We start from the raw sequence: 13,146 nt of genomic DNA, 5'->3' as shown, positions 1-13,146 counted from the left end.
GGTCTGAGCAACACTGGATGAATCCTTAGATTCTTGCATTGAGTTGCCTGGTGATTGGCTGAGAATTGCTAAAAGTGGCCTCCAGGCACACTAAGCACTATTTAGAGGTCACCCCTCCAAAATAAATATGTAAAATAAACTATTACCAAGTAGAGATTCTCCATTTCCAAGATATGTCTGATTCTATTCCCTTCACTTGTCCAAGTTGTTTTGCTATTCCCTAGAAGTAGAATTAAACACATAAAGAGCTGAGGGTTCATTTGTGTCCAGCCTGGTACAAACAGCACCATCCAGGTCAGTAAAAATATGCTCCCCTTTACTCTTTGCTTGAAGTGATTTTTATCTTTGTAAATACTATCCTTTGCTCAAGCAAATCGATGATCAACGGGAGGGCCTCGAGCAAATACTATCCTTGATGAAATTTTAGGTGCTACATGAGTTGTGAGATACTAAGAGAACCCAAGTATTGCTAGCTTAGATTTTATCAAAGTTGTTTACAATTGTTTCACTTGATTCTCTCAGAAAATATTGGAAAGATTATTATTTCCCATTTTTCAGATAATGAAAATGAGACTAAGATGTTGTAACTAGGGTATTGAGTTCTGTCTCTACAAAATACAATCTCCTGGTCAACAGTGCTTTTTTTTTAGCCCCACTTCAGCACTGTTATCAGAAACTAGGGTGATAAAGAAGACAGAATTTTGCATTTTACCAGGTACTCCTGATGTACACCCTAGCCAGCACTGCAGAGATAGTATTTGCCTTGAACACTGCTGGCCCAGATTCTATCCCCTGCACCCCTTTTGATCCTCTGAGCACTGCCATTGCCAGGAGTGATCCGTGAGTACAGAGACAGGAGTAAATCCTGAGCACCTCTGGGTGTGTTAAAAGACAAAGCAAAAAAAAGCCCACTGCCTTTCAGTCACAGGTGAATCACCCAGGGAGCTCTTGGTGAAATGCTGAGGCATAGATCATGCATCAAGTTTCTGTGCTCATCTGTCTGTTGTGTTCCCTTGGATTTCTAGATTTTAAAGATTTCCCTGGGTAGTCTAGTGTGCACTCAGGTAAACTACTGTCCTTCAGAGTAATGGCCTCAACTTGTAATTTCCCTTTTGCTTTGGAAGCATTTTCCATCTACATTTTCTACAAAGCTAAGCAGATTTTAAGTAGACAAATATATAATTAGATAAGATACTTCTAAATGCATCTGAAGATGACATTTTATTTCTCTATTCATCAATCATAAGGTTTCTAACCATAATGGAATAAAGTATATGTCAATCATTGAAGACAAATAACATGCAATATTATTTGAGTTGGAGAAAAAATAAAAAGACCATCATTTGAATTGGCCCCATATGGTTCAGTTGCTTCTCAATATAGAACAAATTCATTTTAATGTAATGGATTTGTTACAAATTTCCTGAAAAGCTTTTTTCACGAAGAGGTTGTGAATTAGCAGCTCAGCATCCTACTGAGGAAGTCATTATATAGCAAGCTCCAAGCTGAGATAATCAAATAATAACTGACAATTTATAACTTCCAAAGTAATATTCTTAAATACGAAATTGTGAAAGGGAAAATTTGCCAAAAGTATTAGTGCAGTGGAGATGATTAGTTTTTATGACAACAAACAGAGTGCCCTTCTTCGTGGTCATCTGTGTGTGCCTTTGAGTTATTTGGGCAGTTGACACTGGTCCAAGCCATGTCTTCTATTGCTCCCCTCTTGGACCCTAAAAAATAAAGCATAATGATGTCCTTGTGAGAATATTTTATTCACTCAAATGGGAACTAGAAAAAAAGACATATAAACATGAATAATGTCAGAGGGGGGGAAGTATGAGAAGACTCAGAGCATGAGGTATCTTCAGAGAAGATTTGTTTTGTGAAAATTTAATGCAGTCATTGACTCAATCACATCATTTATCACAGCTATTTGTTTCATTTGTTTGTTCGTTTTTGTGGAGGTCCTACACTTAACAGTGGTCAGGGCTTGTTCCGGGGACAATATGCAGTGCCTCGGAGAGTGCAAGGCAAGTGCCTTACCTGCTGTGTGCTGGCACGTATTCTAAAGAGGTTTTCAAGTAAAAGTTTACTCTAACAAACGAGGAAGTACAAACTCGGGACTTGATGGGAACCAAAAAAATTCTCACTACTTTGTGAGTAGTAATTTGAAATTTGTGGTTTAAAATAACCAATATTTTACACATCAAATTGATTATTGGGATATCTAATTGACTATAATTGGTAGTTATGAAATTTATTTCGGCTCATGTACTTCCTGAGTACATGTACGCCCATGCACATGTTGGCTGCATCTCCCCTCTTGAGATGTGTACTTTTGTACTTTAACACTGGTATGTTGACTGGGGCTCTCTCTGCCTTTGGAGAAGCCCACAATCGCTCTTTTTTTTTCTCTATAAGACATCTGTCACTGTCACTGTCCTCCTGTTGTTGATCAATTTGCTCGAGCGGGCCCAGTAACATTGTAAACTTGCTACTGTGTTTGGTATATCGAATGCATCACAGGTGGCTTTGCTGTGGGGGCAAGATACTCTTGGTAGCTTGCCAGGCTCTTCGAGAGGGGCGGACGAATCAAACTTGGGTTGGTCCTGTTGGCCGCATGCAAGGCAAGCACCGCACCCGCTATGCTATCGCTCCAGCCCATAAACCATCAATTTGTCTTTATTTTATATTTTCATTTTACCTTTTTAATTTTTTAAATTAGTTAAAAACCATGAGGTACAGTTGTATACTTACAAACTTTCGTGTTTGGGTTTCAGTTATACAATGATCAATACCCATCCCTCCACCAGTGCCCATTCTCCACCACCAATGATCCCAGTAGCCCTCCCACCCCCTACCTCATCCCCCCCCCGCCCCGCCCTGCCTCTCTGGCAGGGCATTCCTTTTTGCTCTCTCTTTCCTTTAGGGTGTTGTGGTTTGCAATAAAGGTATTGAGTGGCCATAGTGTTTGGTCTATAGTCTACTTTCAGCATGCATCTCACCTCCCGAGCGAATCCTCCAAATATCTTTACTTGGTGTTCCCTTCTTTATCTGAACTGCCTTTTCACTCAGGATGTGCTGCTGGCTTACAAACCATGGAACAAACTTCCTGGTACTTATTTCAACTATTCTTGGGAGTTTGTCTCCCTTTCTGTTACTTTATATTCCCCAGAAGAGTACAGTCTTTCTATGTCTGTTCCTCTCTTTCTGGTTCATTTCACTTAGCATGATACTTTCCATGTAAAACCATTTGTATGTAAATTTTCTGACTTCATAATTCCTAACAGCTGCATAGTATTCCATTGTGTATATGGAATATTTTCACTACCAAATTTTCTTTAACCAGTCATCTGTTCTCGGGCATTCAGGTTTTTTTCCAAATTTTGGCTATTGTGAACAGTGCAGCAATGAACATAGAAGTACTAAAAGGCATATTAGAAAATGCTCTACATCACTAATCATCAGGGAGATGCTCAAAAGAACAATGTGATATCATCTCACACCACGGAGACAGGCCCACATCCAAAAGAACAAAAGCAACTTGTGTTGGTGTGGATGTGGCGAGAAAGGGACCCTCCTTCTCTGTTGGTGGGAATGTCAACTGGTTCAGCCCTTTTGGAAAACAGTATAGATGATTCTCAAAAAATTAGAAATTGAGCTCCCATTTGACCCAGCAATACCACTCCTGGGAATATGTCCCAGAGAGTCAAAAAAATATACTCGAAATGACACCCACAATCGCTCTTGAGCATGTTTTTCTCTCTCTCCTCAACCCCTTTCTGAGAATTCCCAAATTAAACCTTTTAACTTCAAAAAATATATTCAATTTAAATTATATTTTGTATTGCGATTGTATTTGGAGCTATATTTTGATTTTTCATATTCTCAAATAATAACAGTCATTGTGGCTGCTGTTTCTCAATCCCACCTCAGTATGTATTCTCCTTCTATAATCAACTGTATCCTCATACCTTCAGAGTTTAGAAATAACTTGGAATTCACTAATCTATATGCACCTTAATTCCTAGTAATAATATAAGTTACTTGAGAACAAGGTAGGGCAAAGGGAAAGTCTTAGAATTTCAAATATGTCACTGAATCTTAAATTAATAGTAGTGGCTTTATGTTTATGGGAGCACTGACAAGGGAATATATACTGATTTATATTCTCTATTTACAATGCCTTACCAACTTACTGTTAAAATTTGGCTCTGCTTCTGTATGTTAGGTAAGATGTTTGACATGAAGCTCAGTGTTCTCTCTCAGGAGGAATAGGAATAATAGTGCCTTCTTCAAATTTGTTTTGAAAAAATTAAGTTATTAAATATTGTTAAAATAATTATAACATATTTTAGCACACTAAGATTCCATAAATGATAGCAGTAGTAGGGTGAGGATAATTTTTTGTGAAGATTATTTATTTCTGAGATCCTATTAGATATGTTGTCACTAAAATTTACTCCATTGCCCTGAAGTGGCTTCTGTCTGAAATGAAAATAATTTCATTTTATTTTTTGAATTAAGTATTAACAACTACAGTATCTGTTAAGGAAAACCTAAGTCCTTGTGTTCCCAACCTCCCTACTGAGGTTAACTACTTAAGCTAGTTATTTGAGGTGACCTCAACTATGAAAGCACCTAAGACTTCATTTGATTGAATTTACAAATGCACTCCCTATGTCCTGACAAGGGTCTGAGAGATATGAGAGCTCACTTAAATAGGTCCAGAGGTATTAAACTGGTAAAAACAAATACTACAGTTGATCTTGCAAGCTGGGGCCGGGTGGGATGGGGGATGGGGCCGGGTGGGATGGGGGATGTTTATTAGCAGCTGTCTTAGTCTGATGGACCATCATAGACGTATATCTGTTTAGACCTGTGCATGTGAGTCCTTTTCGATGTGTTGATACTCTAATTATTAAGAGATGGTCATCCTTATGACTAGTGACCTTTTCTTAATTTTATGTCTATGCTATCTGATATTATTTGGCCACTCTATCGTTTTAAAGGCATTGTTTGCCTGAGACTGTTTTTCCAGTTTTTTACTTACACCTGTGTTTACCATAACTGTTCAGGCTTGTCTCTTGTCAGCAGCAATAGTGCCTTTAATCTCATTTAACTCTATGGATTTCTGTAGTAAGAGCAAAGAAGAAAAGTTTCCTGAGTTGACACTGGGAGTTGATGTGGCTCATGCAAAAAATTAATTCCTCTAAATACTAACAGGAGGTGTGAAGGTATTGCCTCTTTGTAGATAGATGACAGAAGGTATACAGGAGGAGTTATTCATAAATACAAGATAAAATTTTCTTGAAGGAGACAGAAAGAGCACAACATGAGGCATTAGTTACTGGCTCCTGAAAATGTGTGAATTCTGAGATGTTTCTTTACAAAAGAACTTCTCTCTAACCATTTTCTCTGTCTCTAGACAAAGCCAAAGTTAGTGGTTGTACTGAGAAAGAAGTTTTCAGTTGTATGAAGCTCAGGTATACTTTCCAGTTTATGTCAGCCAACATATGTGTGGGGCCATCACCCACTCTATACCTTGTCACTGCTTAGGGAAGTCCTGTGGGCACACAGTGACTTCTCATACAGAGGAGGAAGCTGACCAAAAGGTTCAGATCTGTTTCAAGTAAACCTGACTTTCTTTCAAATTGGATGAAGAACACTGCTAATTTCTAAAGAGATTGCTATAGACAGTCAATCATTGATGTGTTTATATAAGTTAGAATAGAAAACTAGAAAGAAAATTTGTCAACTTGACTTTCAAATTTTAGATAAATTCTAAGGAAAAAAGTAGAAAGACCATCCAAAATCTAACTTGGGCTGGTTTTGTTTGGTTTGGATTTTGGTATTAGGTGAGAGCTACATATAAGATTATTTGTATATTTAAATAAGTAAATTCTTAATCAAAAATATTACTAATCAGTAGCCAAGAAGAAATAAATGTCTCTGTCTTATATAAGACCTGGTAATTGCATAAGTGATAAAAAGTGGAATCAAATGTGTAGTTTCTTGACAGAAGTAAACATTTGCTGCTCAAGAGTTGTAGTGTGTGTATTGTGTGTGTGTGCACATGAATTCATGTGTATGTATATACATGTACATATATAATCATTTCAGGCTGTGTGACATTTTGGCTTTATCTTATAGTACCATCAGATTATAATTTGTCTTTCAACTTTAACTCTTTCTGAAACAATTATTTCTTTTCATTACAGACCTTTAACATAATTTAGCCATGATGTTCTGCCTATAACAATGGCAAGATATTAAATGACTCAACATTCTGACCCATTATCACTTGAGAAACTTTTCTTTTTTTAGTTTTTTGGGTCACACCCAGCGATGCACAGGGGTTAATCCTGGCTCTGCACTCAGGAATTACTCCTGGTGGTGTTCAGGGGACCAATTGGGATGCTGGGAATTGAACCTGGGTTGGCAGTGTGCAAGGCAAATGACTTACCTGCTGTGTTATTGCTCCAGTCCCTTGAGACACTATTCTATTGGATATTTATCATATTAGAGTAAAATCAACTTTTTTGGTAGCCTGTGTTTTTTATTGACTTGAAAGTCATTTAATAGCAGAAGAAAAAATTATGAAAATTTTTACTTATATATCTTTTCTGTTTATGTTTTGGGCCAAACCTTGCGGTGCTCTGGGATCACTCCTAACTCTGTGCTCAGGGATCATTCCTGGTGGTGCTCAGGGAACCATACATGATTCTGGGGACCAAACCAGGTCGACTGTGTCCAGGACAAATGCCTTACTCAATATACTATCTCTCTGAAAACATACCCTTCTATTTTTAACTCTTAAAGAGCAAATGGCTAAAAAGTTACTATTCGGTTCACAATTGGTCACTTGCTTGGCTCATTCTAGTTGATCAGTCTAGTCCATGATGGTGATTACTACCATACAGGACTGTGGCTGAAAACCTGTAATGACTTTTTTGCATGTAATAAAGTAAGCACGTATATCATTAGTTAAAAAAAAAATCACACAAACGATTATGGATGTCTGTTATGTATAATAAAATGCACTTTTTGACTCTTAGAGAATACTCATGAATGGACTAAGAAATATAACAGAAAGGAAAAATATATGCTAACTGAGGTTATTACTAGGTAAAAAAAAATGTGAAGAGTTCTCTGCCTTAAAAATCAGCCTCCATCTCAACCTGAGATGTGTATCTGAGATTAAATCCTGGCTTTGTCCTCTCTGGAGAAGTCCATGTTCTCTCTATAATACATCTCTGTCTCTGTCTTTCTGTCTATGTCTCTCTGTGTGTGTCTCCATGGAAGGAAAATGGCACAATATCAAAACACAATGTAGTTTAAGTGAAAGGGAACATTTCTTTTTAAAATATGAAGAGATAATAACTTGTTGCAGAGGAAAGAGAGAGAGAGACTGAGAGAGAGAGAGTGAGAGAGAGAGAGAGAGCGCACTCTGCTGCCTTGAATTTCCTGAACCCAGCCATGAAACAAGAAAGCTCTAAAAGCTTGTTCCAGTATCCCTATCTTGGGAATTTCTGGCTGCTGCCACTTTAGTCTGGGGATCTTGTTCAAAATTCCCCTCTTGACTTGGAGAAATAAAACAAGTTTATGTGTCTCAATACTGCTGCCTGATGCCTGAGATAATGCGAAAAAGCCCACCTGACACAAGTATATTTCTGTTACAGAGACACATGTAGTATATTAGATTTTTATATTAGTCATTAAAGACTTAATTGTCAAGACTCTCTACAGAACAATATTCCAAGAATTAAATTTTTTAGTTAAAATTATTTTCTATTCTTCCCAATTTAAGTCTCTTGTTTGTAACAAAACACTAAGCAAAATGTAACCATTTGAATAAATAAAGCATGAACTCCAGATAATGCAGGCCTCATGCTGTGCATGTAATGAAATCTATTTCTCTTTGATGATTTCAATTAAAAGAAGTTAAGAATTGGGGTGTGTGACTTTAATTATTTCCTGATGCTTTTGTGCTTTTTTGCAAAGCAAAAATAGTAGCCAACACTATCTATCAGGGGTTCCTTGGGTTGTCCTGGCTACCAGGTCACTGAAATTAATGGGTAGGGAAGAGAAGGAAGAGGACCTCGTACTAATTTAGAAGTGGAAAGATGCTCTTTGTTGGGGCAGAATGATTTAAAGTGGGTAAGGCATTTGCCTTGCACCTGGCCCACCCAGGCGCAACCCCCAGTACCCTATGTGGTCCCCCAAATCTTCTAGGAATAATCTTTGAGCACAGAACCAGCCCTAACCACCTTAGGATCTGGCCCAGAAATTTAAAAAAAAAGTCCTTTGTTACTATTAATTATTGCTTAAAAACCAAAAACTTCACAACTCTAGGATAACACTCTTTTGTCCTTCCTTAGGTAGCTTAGGTTTGTCAGGTCACACCCATCTAAGGACACTGAACTTGTATTTTAAGCAATGTCCTTTATGTGTGGACACAGGAAGACAGTTAATATTATGCTTTGTAACTTGGGAGTTGATTGACTCCAAATAATATTTACTCCTGGGCATCTGATTTCTTGACTCAGTTGCCCTTAGTTCCTAGCACCCCAAAAGCAGGGTCCCGACGAGGGACTGAATGGACCCAGGGCAAGCGGTAAGCTACCCTGGCATCAAAATGGGCCAGGCCAAAGAGCCACAATACTCAACTATAAGTTGAGGGCATGATCATGGACAAATGCTGTCATGATCCAAAAGTAAGTAACGACGAGACTAGGACCCTGCTGGAGCTAGGAAGATTAACCTGGCCTGAGGACTGCGGAATGTATAGTGAGATGTTCTCAGGAAGAACCAAACTAAATTTATATCTCTTACTGTGCTCATACAGAATGACATTGCTAGAAATATTAGAAGTATATTTACTACAACTATTTAAGTAGATTACCAACTGAGGGAAGAACACACCCTTGTTGGGATCCCACCCTTGAGCGGATCTCCCAGTAACCTGGAGTAATCTCTGTAGATGAGATTTTATCCTTGAGTTAATCTCCTGGAGGAGTGGTCTTACTTCTCTTTGTTGATTCGTCAGTATTCAACCCACCTTTATGTCACCGCCTTATGTGACTGCTATATAAACTAAGACGTAAGCTCAGAGAAGAGAGTCAGAGGCGAGAGAGCTCAGGCTCCAGAGATCCAGAGTCAGAACCAGAAGGAAAGAGTTTCCAAGATTGGGGCCCAGGAGAGGAGGAGGCAGAGAAAGACAGGAGTGAAGAGGATTGGAATAAACTACTATTGATATAGACCGGCCTGGCCCTCATTTCTTCTTCCGTCTGCCCTTGGCCAACAGCCATTCTGATCCAGGCCACACACAGCAGCTCAAGAGCACCGAATGCAGGTGGTGAGACAGTGCCATCCAGTGAGCCCATGAATACACAACCTTTGGCAAGATAAGATTTTACACACAACAAAGTGACAAAACAGAAATTGTTATTTTTGTTCACAACTAGTGGAGCAGGATCACTGATTCAGCTAAGCTGAGTGATATTTCTGGTCCATAATGCACTGACCAGGATTACCTGATGGTGTTCACTAGACTGCAGGTATGGACTAGAGGGTAAATGTGACTTTTACTACTTTGCTAGTATTTGGGTGCAGATGACTAGAGGCAAGATCACTATTCCATTTTCACATAATCTCAAGATCTCTTTGTAGCCTCCAAAGATTAGTTGGGTTGTTTCCAGAAAGTTTGTAACTTTCTCATGGTGATTCAATAAAATTAAACAGACAAACAAACAAACAAACAAACAAAAGATTAGTTGGGTTTCTAACATGATTTCTTAGGACTCCAAAAAGCAGGAATTTAGAGAGATGGGAAACAGAAACTGTCAGTTTCTTAGTATCTGATTTTAGAAGTTGGTGCAGCGTTACTTCTGCCATTATCTCTTAACCAAAGCAACTTCATATTACATTTAGATTCCCTTAGAATATCCCAAAACTCCACTTCCACCTCTTGATGCAATGAGAGCTAAAGAATGTGTTGTTGCCCTTAGTTCAGCATAGTCCCTTATGCTGGAATTTTTTCAACTAATTGAATGTCTCATTCCTATTGTATATAAGCTGAGCATCAGAAAATTCTAGTCTGTCCATTTTACTGCAGGATCAACATCATGATAACTCAATGTTCGCATTAGAGCTAGACAATGAGACAAATTAGAGTCAAGATTTTATATTTCCCCATTTTTTCCATGTATAGCCTTTAAATCTTCATTTGTAAAATATTTATTAGATACTATATATCAAGTTCTATGATGAAAATATATTTCCTGACTCCTTAAATGTAAGAGAAATTAAGTAATTATTACCTTGCTTGAGATAATTCATCATTTATTCTGGAAAATAAAAGCCCAGTCCAGTTTATCATCCTAAAAGAAAATACTGCAAAGTTGAGTTATTTCAATATCTATTTAACATGGACTTTTTAAAAAAAAACATAGCTTTTTCGAATGTGCCTGATATTTTTTTAGATTCTGAAGAAATACTATTGAATAAGATAGTTTGAATTGCTTTGAATTGCTCCCTTCATTGCTTCTAAAATTCTATAATAGATACAAGTAATAAATAAACATATAGACATAGTTTCAGTTAAAGCATAATGATGAAAAATTAAAGTAATGAATTGGAAAATCAATGTGGAGGCAATATGGCAGATTAAGGGATGCCTTCTGGAAAGTGGCATTCATAGATATTTGTTAATGAAGTGACAGTTAAATATATGGCAATACAATAAAAGAAAATTTTATTTAGAACAAACGAGAAATGCCAATATCCTGCAGTAGAAATAAGTTTTATTGTTTGAGTACTACAGAGTGATTAAATCAGACTCTAGAATTTAGAAATTCTAAGCTATTAAATACCACATTATAGATAAGTTCAGGTTTGGCTATTTTTGAAAACTATAGTGTGTTGCAGGTGTCTAGATAATGTGTGACCTGGTGGGTCTGGGCCAAAGAGACAGCAGAGCAGTTGGGCAATTCCCTTGCACACAGCCGACCCAGGTTTGATCCCCAGCATTCCACATGCTCCCCCAGCCCCCAGTGCTAGGAGTTATTTCTGAGTGCAGAACCAGGGGTAAGCCAAGAACATCACGAAGTGTAGCCCCCTGCCCCAAACACCCACCTTCCACAGGAAAAAAAAAAGCTTGTGGGCCATAGTGAGGATATCAGAATTTTAGTGCAAGGGGATTAAAAATCTATGAGGTTTCTGGTAGGGACATTACATGGCCAGATTTACACTTTTAAAAGTTGGCTTTAGATGGTGTATGTAAAATTGATTGTGGAATAGGAAGATAAGGAATTATTGATGGTATCTAGGAAACAAAAGGAGATGTATGGTTGCATTATGTGGTATGCCTGTAGATAAAGCAAGAAGTTTCAAATTTGACAAATGTTCTGAAGTTTAATCTAATAAGACCTGTTTTTGGAATAGTTATGGAACTTACAAGTAAAAGTTAATCCTCGATATTGGATTGAAGCAAGCAAGTGAATAGTTTACACTTTACTGAAAAATAAAATCCTGAGTAAGGCACTAATGTGGGGTGATGGGAAGATTCAAATTTCCATGTTGGTATGAATCATTTGGTGCTTGTTGATAGGATGAGTGAAGGAATTTTAGGAATAGACAATAAAACAGGGAGTAAGAAAGTTATTAGTGAATCTGATAACACCTTGAAAGAAGATGTGACTCAGATTGAAAAAACAGCAAATAAAGAAAATGAAACAAAATTTATGTAATTTTACTAAAAACAATACACAATGCAAAAAATTATAGCTTGAAGGTTTAAAAATCATGATGATATAATCCACTTGTCATTTTAATCATAACGAGCAAATCAATAGTCTTCAAAGCATTTAATGATACCAAATTCATCAAATTAACAATCTTGCTATACTGTGTACACCAAGAACATATTTCCACACTATTGAAGAGAATTACAAAAACAAACCACTTGCTACCGTAGTCAGAGAAGTTCAAAGGAGGAAATGATAATAAAATTCTTCTCTCTTATCCTCTTTCTTAAGTTCAAGATTATTTATCCAAGCTGTGAATGTGCGCACACACACACACACACACACACAAATGAGGAAAAATGTTTTCTGGTATTTATCTCCATAAAAGTTGACAAAGAACAAGATATTACCATAAAATCATCTATAGGTCTAAGGAACCTGTTTAATTTATTCAATTATTTTTCAGACTCATTATTAAGGTTCAGACAGCACCCCAATGCGTCTAATTTTTATTTGCATATTAGTTGCTAATTTAATTTATTATTGTTATCATTGAAGCAACCCCTCCAAAGTAGTGCTGAGTGGGCCAGAGGGCTTATTTCCAGTGATGCTTGGAAATTGGGCCATGCTTGTTTCTGACCCTGGATTCTGCAGTGCCTGAGAAAACCAGGGACATTCCAGAAATGCTTAAGAACCACTAGAGCAAGACTTTGGAGGTGAATATTTGTCTTGAGCATTACCCTTATGTTTATATTGGAAATAGATGCCATTCATATGTCAACAATTCCTAGCCAAATTTACTGTATGCTTGTTTTGTTCCTGGCACTGCTAAATGTCAACATAGAAAGGTCTGGGGATGAGAATGATATGTGAACACCTCAAGGGTTCAAAAATATAGTCCAGATTAATTACTGGATATAAAGTAGGTTTGTCTTTATATGCATATATTGTCTCTTTCCAGAAAGTTGTAGACAGAGTGCCTGAGTGGGTGATATTTTTTATTCGTCAATTATTATTTATGTAACATGATTACAATAGCATTAAAATTTATGGTATTGATGTAGAACTTATTACACATTACCACCATCAAAGACCTCCTGATCTTCTGCTAGAGGCTGTTCTTTTGACTGACTCCAAAATGGCCTGAGCATCTAGTAGTTTTCAAAAAACCACCAATCCAATAACTGTATAAATCCAATAAATGTACAAAGATGAGCATTATGCAAACTCTACATACTCAAGCAGCTGGAACTTTTGCATGCCAAATACATCAGAACTGGAAATTCATCTTGGTCCTGATACTTTGCTAAAATCTTACATTTCTAAGATGCAGAAGACACACAAGATCTGGACCCCAGATTATAGACACACAATATATATGTCAGCAACTGCTAAC

Source organism: Sorex fumeus, unplaced genomic scaffold, assembly GCF_029834395.1.
Source record: "Sorex fumeus unplaced genomic scaffold, SorFum_2.1 ptg000128l, whole genome shotgun sequence".
NCBI classification, from domain to species: domain Eukaryota; kingdom Metazoa; phylum Chordata; class Mammalia; order Eulipotyphla; family Soricidae; genus Sorex; species Sorex fumeus.
The sequence above is the reverse complement of the archived record's forward strand: the minus strand, read 5'-3'. Positions refer to the sequence as shown.